The sequence below is a fragment of the Gigantopelta aegis genome, chromosome 8, assembly GCF_016097555.1.
Source record: "Gigantopelta aegis isolate Gae_Host chromosome 8, Gae_host_genome, whole genome shotgun sequence".
NCBI classification, from domain to species: Eukaryota; Metazoa; Mollusca; class Gastropoda; order Neomphalida; family Peltospiridae; genus Gigantopelta; species Gigantopelta aegis.
Genome location: NC_054706.1, coordinates 40,425,934 through 40,438,585, shown reverse-complemented (window position 1 = coordinate 40,438,585; position 12,652 = coordinate 40,425,934). Strand labels below are relative to the sequence as shown.

General features: G+C 35.1%; 1 protein-coding gene across 9 annotated transcripts in view; it reads right to left on the bottom strand.

Moving 5' to 3' along the window:
* LOC121378901 (rap guanine nucleotide exchange factor 6-like) overlaps window positions 1-12,652 on the bottom strand; it is a 122,073-nt gene that overhangs the window by 71,831 nt on the left and 37,590 nt on the right. Inside the window, exon 1 of one of the 9 annotated variants that reach the window (XM_041507273.1) lies at window positions 5,081-5,937. The exons of the other annotated variants lie outside the window; for them this stretch is intronic. The gene's annotated coding sequence lies outside the window, so the exon portion shown is untranslated. Of the gene's footprint in view, window positions 1-5,080; window positions 5,938-12,652 lie in introns of those variants that run through there. 9 annotated transcript variants of the gene reach the window in all.

Below are 12,652 nucleotides of genomic sequence, written 5' to 3'. Positions count from 1 at the left end.
ACCATTTTACTGTGCTGGGCAGTAAAAAACAACAAAGCATTAAATTATAAAGTCTTAAAACATGCTGCATACATGTAACATTTTGTAAGTTTAAAGTATGGGCTTTAGATTGTACCAAAATCAAGGTGATAAATGTTGGACTCAAAATATGTATAGCCAAAATAATCATGCCCAAAATTAAGTACAAACATGCTGACCTAAAAATATTTCTGAGTAAAACCAGTGAAATTAGATTAAAATAATTTAAAATGCATTTCTGAATACGCATATCAATTTTTTCAGCAGTTATTAAATAACAGGGCTCGAAACGTCCTGTCCTGTTTGGGCGACTTAAATATTAAAAAATAATGGTGTTAGTCGCCCAAATAATATCTTCTTTAGAGCTATAACACATGAGACACTATTAATATTTATATCCCACATTAAAATCTTGCTCGTGGTTCACTTACCATAATTTGTCAACATGCATTATTATTTTTTGGGCCACCATATTTTTTGGCAAGTTTCGAACCCTGAAATAACACTCTAAAAAGACCTCACTGCCAAAATTAGATCTATATTATAACGCCCTGGACATTCAAACTTGATTTAAACAATGAATTTGAAAAATACAATGCACACAATGTGCAATGGATATTGTTAAAGCATTTGGCTAGCACTTCTGTTGTCTTCTGTCTATGTCTTTTAATAGTGACCATTTTGACATAACTGTTTTCACTTTCATTTTTTAAAAGTTTATACAGGAATTTCATATGGTAATCTCTATATTGTAGCTGCTCATGACACCAGGTGAGTTACCAGTAATTCAAATGCTTCATAGTATTTCAATTCTCACTTTAATGTACAGGCATAACAGTAACAGAGAAGTTGCAAAATAGTTACATTTATTTGTTAACCATTACGGCGTTGTTTTTCGCTATTAAACCCCATGTTTCACAAATAAAATTGCACTTTACTTACATTTTATTATTTAGAATACACATTTCCATTCACCTGAAGTGCTTTTTGGTAATCCTGATGTTTGTAAAACCACGAAATGCATTTTTTGCATTTATTCACAAAACGTGTTGTCGAGAAAAAAACGTTAAAACAAGTGAGGTCCAATCTATTTTTAATGTCAAAGACGTTGGTATATCACGCGACCGTTATCATTTTGGTTCGATTTGTTTTCTCGTGCACGGTTCGCGCAATGAACATCCGATTTGTTGTGTTTCATTTGTGAGATTTTTCTTCACAGTTCGTGAACATTTTCAGTAACAATAAAGTTCAGACAAGTAAACTTGTATCTCAATACAAAACGTTACAAACCCTTAAAACCAATAATTTTGCTAAATCTTACGATATCTGGAGAGGGGATACAACGAGGACAGAACAGTTGGAACATGTCCAGGAGAGGTGAAACGAACGCACCCCTAGTCTGTGAAATTTGTCGTGACGTAGGCATTGTTGTGCTTCTACCGGTGACATCAGAATACTAACTTTCAAAATTATTTCAAGCAATTGGGACATGGGGATTCCCATGGTATTTATCGATATAAAACCTGCTTTTTCACTCCATTTGATAAAAACGTGATCTAAGTGTGTTACAGGTTTGTAGATTAACCAAATTATAATTTATTTTCGCTGGATGGAACTAGGGTGTGCGGCTTTAATTGAAGCCCATCTCGATACTTTTTCTTCTTTCTTTCTAAAAAATGTACATACATGTATTTTTAAAGGAAGTCTCTGCAATATTTTCAATTTAAATGCCACACCATACCCATGAACTACATGTACATGCAATCTATAAACCTGTGCAGCAGAATGTCAGTTCCCACTACATACATCAATAACTGGTGTCAGGGTTAAAATAATTTACATGAGTAAGAAACGCCAGTGGAAGCAGTGCTGTCTGAATTCTCAAACCAAGCAATCAGTAACGGCATCAACAAGACGGCATCAACATGACAGCACTGTTGTATTCTCCACACATTCCTCAAATACTAAAGAACATTTCCACTTTACAAAGAAATAGGCAGCATGTCCCATACAGTCAATCAGAACCATCTTGTCAGTGAAATATTTAGTAGTCAGTGCATTTTTAAATATAATTCATTTATAGTGCATACTGTCAAACAAAAAAGTAAACGTTAACCCATGTACATATAATATTAAATGTGTATTATAGTCATCTGAACACTCATATGATAGGCATTCAATTTGACCTCTTCTTGGTATTTATTCCTGCTAGTGATGATGGCCGTTTCAACACCTTGTTAAACTGAAACAGTTGTACAGAATTCCAATTAAAGCTACATTCACTTTTTTCCACATCCTACACATATTATTAATGCAAAATACAAACAAAAGTAAAGTTTAAATAAGCTTGTGTTTTCACTATCACAATATGTTGTCAACTACATGTACTTAAATTATACCAATATCACCAATTTTAACACAAAACAGCTAAAACATATTAAATTACTTGGAAAAATACCTTTGTTCATTAATATTTTTAAGGTCTACAGTGATTGCAAATAAATTTATCTTTTGAACAATAAATGAATTTATCAAAGTAATTTGCACTGATGGTTTTGGCAGCTATGGCATTTATAATTCAATGTAAGCCTTGAGTCAGTTTTTGATATTGACGATTCATACTGGAATTTTGTTAGTGACAGTCTTTCCAATATGCACTTGTCTTTTTCCTTTTTTCACAGTACCATAACAACGGCGGAAAATTTTAAAGATAATTTTTTTATTGATTTTTTTTAAATTGTCAAATCAGTAATAAAAAATACTTTTTTTTACAATCTTCCTTGTAGTTATGGTACCACTAAAAAGAAAAAAGACAAGTAAATGTTGGGAAGACACACACACACACACACACACACACACACACACACACACACACACACACACACACACACACACACACACGTCTGAATCCTCATTTATTAAAGACTGAAATGCTAAGACTATAATTGTAATAAATTATTTATCCTGGGATCAAAACACATAAAATGGGTATCAACCAACATGTACATATAAAAGTACATACATGTGTTGTTCTAGAAATTGTATTGGTTATCAGTAAAATCATAATACATATCTTGGCAAAGAAGTTGATATTGGAAGCCAAAGGACCACATGCAAAACTATAAACTCGTGAATTAAAAAACAATTTGATAACAAACTGAAGTTTCCAATTAAAGTTTGTAATTTTGTAATTTGATAACCTTTCTTCGTTTCACTCAAGTCAGTAAAAAGCAGTGTTTACTCTCACATCTAAGAGTGCTTTAAAATTGTATTGAAAATGGTTTGGTTGTTCCCATTTTGTAAGGGTGTGAAAATGTTTCAACAAGAACACCAAGTTCTACTGTTTTCACATCTTTACAGCTGCAATATTCACCATCATCCAAACAGTTTTAGCATCAAGTATGAATGCCCAATTACATAGTCTATATAAGAGCATTATAGAAACATCTGGTTTTTGTTGTGGATGAACCAGCTACTGAGCTAGGACTTTAAACTTTCTCATTTTCCAATTTAATGTTATCATTATATGCCTTGTAAAAGGGTTGCAGTGTGGTAGCTCTGAATTTGTGTCTCTGATCTATAGTGTGTCGACAAGAATATGCCCATTATAAACAGAAAACTGTATGTTGTGCAATGCAGATCATTAAATAAAGGTATTCAAGTTTGACTAAACAAAATAAAAACATGCACAACTGGTCTGCCCACAATATAGGCTGGTTGATCAACTCTTTGAACGTTTAGATGGTATCAGTCAATCAGCCAGTTAAGTTGGGTGACTGATGTTGCATGATGCAAAATAAGGTTGATCCTTTCATATTTTTAAAAGCACATTATCTCTGAAAAGTAAGGGTTATATGGAGAAGAGCCCTAGTCTACTTTTTAAGGGTAGATCACCATTTCAATGTGTAACTCTTGTTTCACTATATGTGTAAATCGCTGGCACAAGCTGCTGCATATTATGTAATCAGTTTTGTATGTGATGTTTATATATGTTCTATGGATCTCTCGTCTGAAATAAAAAAATCTATTATATATTGTAACTTCACCCAAAGGTTTGCAGATTAACAAAACTTAGTGTTGAATCATTCTTATGGGTGAAACTAGGATCTGCAGCTTTAAACCACTTACAGTATCATGAGTATGATGTATAAATACTATTGGGAATGGTGGATATTAATAAGACAGAATAAATGAATGAATGAATGTTAATGACACCCCATTATAAGAAAGAAAGAAATGGAAACATTTTTTAAGTGATGTAATTTCAATGGAAACAATGTTCATGTACACAGGTATGTCAGTATTTTATTTGCCTCAAAGTTGAGACCCTTATGAGAATTAAAGTAATTTAATGTCTATAATATAGACTGTAAATTACTTGATCCAAGTCTACTCAATACAGTTGCTTGCGACGGTATAACAACTGTTACATGTATGTGTAGTGTACATTATGTACATTGTATTTTCTGTAAAGACTCATTCTATTTTATCTGTGAGATTCTAAATGCAATATTCTCCAGAGATGAAAATCAAGTCATCTTTAAGCATATAAATGTTAAAAGCTTTGAGAGGCAGAGAGAGAGAACACTTCATAGATGCATGTATCTTGGGAATTTTAGTTCCTTGTCTGGCTAAAATGTTTGAGACCAAAAATCAATACAACTGAAAACTTAATGCCTTGAATAAAACAATGCATTTCTCAAGAACACTGGATAGTCTCAGGAAGAAGAACCCAATGATGGCTTTTAAAATATAACACTAGAGGTTTGTACTCAAATAAAGTAAAATGTAAAGGACAGTTAAGACTCATTAACATGTAATAATGTAACTGCAACAATGCTGTTACAAATAGCATTTTATTCAAAGGTGCAATTCAATAATATGAGAATCAAATCAGTATTTCAAGAAATTATCAAATAAATATTACTAGAGTTATGGTACTTCAATTAAAAAATGTATTACATTTTACAAATTGGAAGGTAAAAAATATCATCAGAAAAAATGATAATTATGTTAAGGATATTGTACGAATTATTAGTTATAATAATATTGAGCAACTTACCCATGCAGCAATGAGAAGCTGGTGGTAAACAGTATTAGTATGAACTACTGCGCAATTTAAGGCCTCCTTTCTGGCTGTCACAACTGTGATGTCTGCATCAGATGACGGACCCCAGCTTCTTACAGTAACACATTATTTGAACTTACATACACATATACTTTTAATTGTAGGGAAGGTTTCTTGTATTATCCAAATTGTTATTTCTATATCATGCTGTTACTATATGACAGGGGACTTTTAAATGGCAGCAATAATATATATTAAGAACACAGTAATTTCCAAATTCAGTTTTTAAATGTATACCACCACTTCAGCTACATGTAGTATATAAAAATACCTATTTCTTCATTACATATTTACACTTCCTCCTCTACAATTGCTTGAGCGAGGCTGTTCTCCAACAATACAACCACACAGTCGCATGTACACCAGTCAGTGATCCAAGGATGTGCACTCAAAGATGACATGGATCAAATACCTGCAGACATATCTCAGAAATACTAGTTTTTTCACCTGTCATTTACAGCTTACTATGCAGCTGCCCCTTAAGTAATACCTAGAATCTGTAGTAAGAACACGCACACACCAAACAGATTAAAACACAATAGCAATGAGCTCTCCAACACCGCAAGAAAGTATTTCCAACGAGAATGCCTCACAAGGATCTGTGATGGAATGCACACAATCCTTACATTTGTGTAGTGAATTCAAGTAGTTCTCTGTTCAGCAGGCACATACATGTATATAAACCAGGACAGCTGGTGCACAGGCCCTTCACTCCAATAACATACACTTTTATTTACACTGATTACAGTAAATACATCTAATTTTACAGCCCTGACAGTTATAAGCTCCACGGTGCAGGGCAATCATATCTAAATACTGGTATTGATCGCCCAGTACACAAAACTCATCACCCCTACATAATGGACTCCTCCAGAGGCCCAATTCTTACTGGAAATACAGGACCACAAAAACTGGGATAAGCCCAGTTATATCCCATGAAGCAGCCAAATGAAAATTTGCCTTCAGGTTTAACCAGCATGCCCCACATTACAGAGATACTGAGTGGTCAGCATGCTTAACATTACACAGATACTAAGTCACTACTTACAGACCACAAGAGAGATTAGTCTTAGTGGGAAGTTGTGAATGGTAAAATACAAATATTGTGAAATAAGTCTTGATGGTAGTGACTGGTAAGTGTGGTATGGTGGCAATAAGTCTAAATACATATATCAACAGTAAATCTTTTAACATGACAATAGTGTAGTTAATGAACGTAATAAATTATAAATACATATAATGAATACATTAAATGATTAAGTAAATGATTAACCCACTCCCAGAGACAAGTTAAAATGGAATATGAATTCCACATCCAGGCAATTAATTTATCAACACTCATTTGCTTGTGTGTTCTTTATGATGGACATCAAACTTAATCTTTTACAATAACCAGAACCAACAACTTTGAATGACACATCAACATACTGTTTAGTAATAAAACACAGCAATTGGAAAGGCAAGGAAAGAAATGGTAGTTTAACAACATCTTAGCATATTTTAAGATAGAAGCAACAAAAAATGTCTAAGAAAATACAACAAAATATCAGTGTGTATGGAAATACGATATATATGTATATATTGATATATTAATTATGGAGCGCATTGGGACAGCTAGATATGACATGTACTAAATGAGAATGGGTTAAAATGGAGACTGCTCATGGACAGAATTCCACATCCAGGCAATTAATAGTTGTTCATTTTGTCAACACTCATTTGCTCGTGTGGTCTTTATAATGGACATCAGACTTAACACTGGTAAAATGTAGATGTCGGATTCATATTTTCAATACCGTTTCAACTCCCGGGAAATATGACAAATTGCACTATACCAACTTGTAGAAGTTATTTCTGTAACCTGGTCACAATGCTGAGGTTTGCCTGGGACAGTATGCATGAACTTTATGTGAATATAAATCATAATTAAATGAATCGTTTATCTACTGAAATATAGGGCAATAAACTAGGAGTAAACTGGTAAATAAATACATTTAAAAAATAGACACTGATAAATAACAAAATTTTACTAAAAAATATTTTTAAAATAGTACATTCAATAGCTATATGTATATAATAATAAAAATAATAAATCTACAAAATTATAAAGTCTTTATAAGAGAAGATCAATATCAGACAATTTTAACACCTGGCAGTCTCTTTTACAGGCAACACAAAAATAAACTACAAAATGTACATGTTTCAAGAAAAGTGTGGGAAAGTTTTGGCTAAGCATTTTTCCAGAAAACTGTGAATGATTTAGATATTTTTTCACTGCCTGACCTGCCAATATAAGCTGGAACTGAAATCCTAGCCAAAACTAGATAAAAGATTTTGTGTAAAACGTACTAATTACCTCCACATGGTGTGAAAAGACTGGTGCTTTTATAACCGGAATATGAACCAGTCACAAAAGAGCATACAGCAAGAACAGTTCACCCACAAGACAGCTGAAGAAATTAGGCCTACCATCACTAATAAAACATGTTTTAGGTGGTTGGAGTGAATGGGGGATGAGACATTTTTTGGTATATGCTACACACTAGAAAACCAAGAAAAGGAATGTTTAATATCAGTACATTGCTGAAAATAGTCTTCACCAGGAAAGGCAAGCATTAACTCGATCTTGCTCAATTCCCTTCACATTCACCTGGAAGGTCTTCTAAAGGAGAGACAAACTGATCACCTCACAATATAGAAATTTTTATAAGTTTTATTTCAAACTTTGTGTCACTACTTGCCTGGCACACTTTCAGTAGACTGAGGGGGGTGGGACATACAAGTAGCCCAGTGTGTCACTACTTGCCTGGCACACTTTCAGGAGACTGAGGGGGTGGGACATACAAGTAGCCCAGTGTGTCACTCCTTGCCTGGCACACTTTCAGTAGACTGAGGGGGTGGGACATACAAGTAGCCCAGTGTGTCACTACTTGCCTGGCACACTTTCAGGAGACTGAGGGGGTGGGACATACAAGTAGCCCAGTGTGTCATTCCTTGCCTGGCACACTTTCAGTAGACTGAGGGGGTGGGACATACAAGTAGCCCAGTGTGTCACTCCTTGCCTGGCACACTTTCAGTAGACTGAGGGGGATGGGACATACAAGTAGCCCAGTGTGTCACTCCTTGCCTGGCACACTTTCAGGAGACTGAGGGGGTGGGACATACAAGTAGCCCAGTGTGTCACTCCTTGCCTGGCACACTTTCAGGAGACTGAGGGGGTGGGACATACAAGTAGCCCAGTGTGTCACTCCTTGCCTGGCACACTTTCAGGAGACTGAGGGGGTGGGACATACAAGTAGCCCAGTGTGTCACTACTTGCCTGGCACACTTTCAGGAGACTGAGGGGGTGGGACATACAAGTAGCCCAGTGTGTCACTACTTGCCTGGCACACTTTCAGGAGACTGAGGGGGTGGGACATACAAGTAGCAGAGTGTGTCATTCCTTGCCTGGCACACTTTCAGTAGACTGAGGGGGTGGGACATACAAGTAGGCCAGTGTGTCACTCCTTGCCTGGCACACTTTCAGTAGACTGAGGGGGTGGGACATACAAGTAGCCCAGTGTGTCACTCCTTGCCTGGCACACTTTCAGTAGACTGAGGGGGTGGGACATACAAGTAGCCCAGTGTGTCACTCCTTGCCTGGCACACTTTCAGGAGACTGAGGGGGTGGGACATACAAGTAGCCCAGTGGTAAAGCGCTCACTTAATGTGCAGTCGGTCTGAGATCAGTCCCCATCAGTAGGCCCAATGGGTCATTTCTCGTTCCAGCCAGTGCATCACAACTGGTATATATCAAAGGCTGTGGTATGTGCTGTGGGATGGTGTATATAAAAGGTCCTTTACTACTAATGGAAAAATGTAGCGGGTTTCCTCTCGAAGTCTATATGTCAGAATTAACAAACGTTTGGCATTCAATAGCCAATGGTATAGAGAATAACTAGTTAATGATGTAGGCAAGCCGTGTGGAATTTCCCATTCTTATCTTCACAGGATAAAGCCAATATCCTACGTTATTAACTAGTTATTATTTTTATTCTGCAGTCCATAAAAATTAAGGGTAAAGCTATTACTTCAAATGGTCAAATGAATGATTTTGTAATGTAGCTATACATGTGATGTCACATGTGCTACGTTAAAAGTCATAATCTGTTAGTACCGTATATGACCGGAAATTAGCCCATGTCTTTGAATAAGCCCCCCTCCGTTTTGATAGCATTTAAGAAATTAGGCCCTTATTCGTAAATAAGCCCACCCCCAACTTTGCGTTAATCATCATAATCGGCCAATAGCATCAGTGGTTGCAGGATAAAAATCAATCAATCTGCTTTAGTAGTGCCATTAAACAAAACAAACTGTTTTCAGGAGCGTGATCTTCAGCTTGCCTAGTCTCAGATGAAAACTTTAAAATGTATTTAGTTTTTGATAAAATTAGTCATAGAGCACAAGCAATAAACAGTTAGTCAGTTTCCATGTGTACGAACACCAAAAGAAACGCAATTCTCATTTTCAGCTGTAACAACATTAATTTTGTTTATTGATATACCATTTATCATTTCACAGAATTAACACAGCTTGAATTTAATGAGGCAAACTGCCACAATGCCTTTTCGTATACTTCAATTTAAACTGGCCACATTATTATAAACAACACGTTACAATAATAACAATTAATTTTAAAATAACTGTACATAACTGTACATTTATACAAATCTAATAAAAATATTCTGTCAAAAATTAAAGTATTGTACCTGTAGGCCTACACCTAGACAACTTTGTTAAAAGACTTCTTTCCTTTTCTGTGTAACATGTAAATTAACACAGATGTAAATATATTTACATGTTTTACATCAGTAACTTACAGCCAGCCTTCTGTTTGACAAGTGACTCTTTGTTTTTTGTTATAATTATCTTACACTTCTAACATGAGGTGTACCACACATCATAGGAAGTGTGCAGCTTAAATACCACACCAAATGGGAAACCCATTAGAACTGTCTCAGTTTACAGGTTCAACTTTCAACACTGAAACATACAAATGGATTTTAGGTTATTCCTACAATAAAAAGTGGCCCAGTTGTTCAGATCTATTTGTGAAACATACATGTGACCATTTTATTGCCAATCAGGAGCAAAACAATAAGAATAAGAGTGTAAAAATATAAATGGTGATGCACATGCAAACAGTTAAAAAAATAAAAACACTTTTATCATAGGTGTGCAACTTTCCCTAGTAGAAATATGATTTTAAACCAACATTATTTGTGGCCATTTTGTTTGTTCAGTAACAAATACAAGATTAACACATGCAAGCATACACACAAACAGAAGCCGATCAACCTGATCATAACTTTGTCAGGTCTCTATCCTTCCAAATGTTTTGTACCACACCCCATGACACTACCCATAGGGCGTTACATCATGTTTAATTACCAACCGTGTGCTCAATTATATTGTAGTTTGGTCACTGCTTGGATTCTCAATTTACTTTATTATAACCATTGCTGCAGTCAATAAATTATAATAAAAGGGGTAAATCAATTAAAAGATGTGAAATCAGTGGTGTTGATCAATAGTCAATGCTGGACAGCCTGCTACCCGTTTTCCGTACAAATTTATAAAATGTTGATTTCAGACCACAGAACATATCATTGTACAAATAGTGTTAAATACATGTACAAGCAGATGATGCACACCAGGGCCTGGTTTAATGAGCATGGTTATAAGCTGTGACAGTACAAAGTTGTACTATCTACTGGATGGTTACAGCCATGTGCACGTAACAAAGTTATGACAACTCCGCGGTTTTGTGGTCACGATACCAAAATTGCTCAATGTCTCATATTGTACATTTTCTGTAAAAGAAGGAGATTACACACACTCTGACAAACAATAATAGAAATAGGAAACTTTATTAACATCAAAAAATAAAAGAACAAGTCGACGACTACTTCACGATTCAATAGTACAAAGAGCCTTTGTTGCAAGCCACTGGAGTAATTTTGTGCATGTTTGGGCTGCTTAGCGTACATGCAAATCAAGGGCAGATAAGTATGTTTCTAATAGCAACTATAGACTATGTGTTTGGGATATACACTATAGTAGAGTATAGCAAAGTGAATGTCTTGGACCACAAGTAAGGGGCACAGCCCTCCCACTATCCGTCTGGTTCATACGTGCCTGCTACTTTTATTGAAACACAGCACAAACTTTACTCCAAATGAGTAAAATTCTCAGCTTGTATTCATATAAATGTATGGGCAAAAACACTGCCAATGTTGATTTTTGAAAAGAATTTTTTTGAAAATTTACTTCTCATATTGTCAGATACCAGGTATAGATATAGAGAGAGAGCAAAACACATTACTTTGAATACAGTGTCCATAGTTTGATGATGGATGATAACAATATTAACATGTTAATTTAGTGGAATATATTTCGGACCGTAGTCGGGTCACCATTCGTAAATATTTATTGAAACATATGATAATAATATTAAACATTTTCGGAATTTTTAATTATCCCTTTTTAATTATCAGTATGGAACATAATCTGTCAATCAGATACTTTTAAAACAATACTTTTTACTTGGTCCATGGCTATCTGGTTTGGAGGGGTTTCACTGTTTATCAAATGTATTCATTCATCAATATATACTTTAAAACTAACAGTGTATTTGGTATAAACAAGTGCACATGAAACAAGCAGTCTGAGAGTACTGCTAAAACAATACATGTTCCCTACTGGGCCCAACAAATTTTTCATATTTTGTAAATTCAAAGGTCATAAGTTTATAAAAATGAGTAAATTGCCATGAAAGTGAAACTTGATCTGTAACAGTAATATTAGTAATATATATGCACACACAAAAAACAATAACACTTTTCACTATTTAGGGTTCTTGTTTCAGTTCACACATTTGATAGACAAAATGGAAATAATGGCAACAGGAATTAAAGGTATGTACAGTGAAACCCCTCAAAACCGGACAGCCATGGGACCAAGAAAAAGGTCCGGTTTTGAGGGGTATCCAGTTTACTGAAGTTTCAGTATTGATATAGTAACTAATAAAACTGCCAAAAAAACACTTTTGAACTTTCGAATTATTTTAAGTTTATCATCAAGCGATAATACAACATGGCGGCATTTCGCTGGACGTTCCGACATGTCCAAAGTAGATACTAAAATGAAACACTGTTGACAAGTTTTCTAAGTACATGTAGGCTATGAAAAGGAGCTCAATCAAATATGTAAGTTAATCTAACTTTGTAACAATCGAGCTCAGAATAAAGGGAGTACATGTGTTTCCTCCAGTTATTTAAACATCATAGCTGTTAATTAATCCTTTAATTGGTATTTGTCAACTGCACAACAGTGACACTGAAAGATGCGTACACAATCACGTTATCGGCTGAGTGGGTATTCAAAGTATAAGTAATGTAGTAATGAATGACGTTGTTGTGACCGTCCGGTCTTCTGAGGTAAAAATTGCATTAAAGGAACACAATG